This window comes from Zalophus californianus, chromosome 5, assembly GCF_009762305.2.
Source record: "Zalophus californianus isolate mZalCal1 chromosome 5, mZalCal1.pri.v2, whole genome shotgun sequence".
Lineage (NCBI taxonomy): Eukaryota > Metazoa > Chordata > Mammalia > Carnivora > Otariidae > Zalophus > Zalophus californianus.
In genome coordinates, this window is record NC_045599.1 from 105,675,055 (window position 1) to 105,676,560 (window position 1,506).

The following is a 1,506-nucleotide window of genomic DNA, read 5'->3' on the forward strand; positions in this document are numbered from 1 at the left end:
AATTACGTTGGATGCCTTAACTTGGAGACCAGAGTTCAAAGTCTGGCCTCTATCTCTAATTATCTGAGTCTTCGGACTAAAATACTGCTAAAAAAAAAAAAAAATTGCATAATGTTATGATGATTACGATAGTCTCTAATGAGGGGGGTACAGAGCATGTCATGATCCCCCTTGTTCAGATGTGGAAACTGAGGCACAGAGAGGTGAAATAATTTATCCAAATTTCCTCCTTCAGACCAAGAGGCAGTCAGATAAACAACTTCCACAGGCCCTTCTGGCTCCAAGGGGCTTAGGCTGCAAGTAGCTTCCCCCATAGACTATCCTTCATGCCACATCTTTCTGTGTTCCCTCACCCTGCTCCCTTCCCCAAAACCAGCAGCTGTGCCAGGCTGTGCTGGGGATTTTTGACAACAGAGGGGGCTGCCAAGCCAAACTGGGCTTTCTCCAAATAAAGAAGAGAAGTATGCCCGCCTGCTGAGATGCAGCCTGAGTTCCTCATTCCATCCTGAGTTCTGGGAAGCCTCTTGGGCCACAGCAGTACAAAATGCTCTTGGAATCGGTGGTACAAAATAAAATCCATGAGGAATATGTGCTCTGGTCCTCGCTCTGCCAGTAACAACCTGTCACCCCAGGAAAGTCCCTTCATAGAAATGTAAAAAAAGTCCTAGCTCAGGGGTTCTCAAACTTGGCTGCACATCAGAATCTCCCAGGCTGTTTACTGAACATACACAATCCAGGCAGATACCAGCACTGCCCAGCCATGGTCAACCCCACTGTGTTCTTAGACATCGCCATGCAAAGTGAGCCCTTGGGCCACATCTCCTTCATGCTGTTTGCAAACAAAGTTCTAAAGACAGCACAAAACTTTCATGCTCTGAGCACTGCGGAGAAAGAATTTGGTTCTAAAGGTTCATGCTTTCACAGGATTATTCTGGGATTTCTGTGCCAGGATGGTGACTTCGCATGCCATACTGGCACCGTGGCAAGTCCATCTGTGGGGACAAATTTAATGATGAGAATTTCATCCTAAAGCATATGGGTCCTTCCATCTTGTCCATGGCAAATGCTGGACCCAACACAAATGGTTCCCAGTTTTTCCTCTGCATTGCCAAGACGGAGTGCTTGGATGTCAAGCCTGGTCTTTGTCAAGATAAAAAAAAGGCATGAATATTGTGGAAGCCATAGAGCACTTTGGGTCTAAGAACAGCAAGACCAGCAAGGTCACCATTGCTGACCATGAACAAATCTAATAAATCTGATTTGTGTTTTAACCATCAGACCATTCCTTCTGTGGCTTAGACGAGCACCTCTTCACCCTCATCTGCTCAAAATATCCTATAATCTTTGTGTTCTCATCGCAGTTCTGTGGGTTTCATATTTTTCTTATCCCCCTCCAACTCTAGCTGGATTGCAGAGTTAAGTTCATCATATAAAATAAGAACTAAACAAAAAAAAAAAGAAGGAGGAGGAGGAGAAAACACACAATCCAGGGCCCCATCCTAGACC

General features: G+C 45.2%; 1 pseudogene; it reads left to right on the forward strand.

The window, feature by feature from the left end:
- Nucleotides 1-760: 760 nt before the first annotated feature.
- LOC113928502 lies at nucleotides 761-1,250 on the forward strand (annotated as a pseudogene).
- The last annotated feature ends 256 nt before the right edge of the window (nucleotides 1,251-1,506 follow it).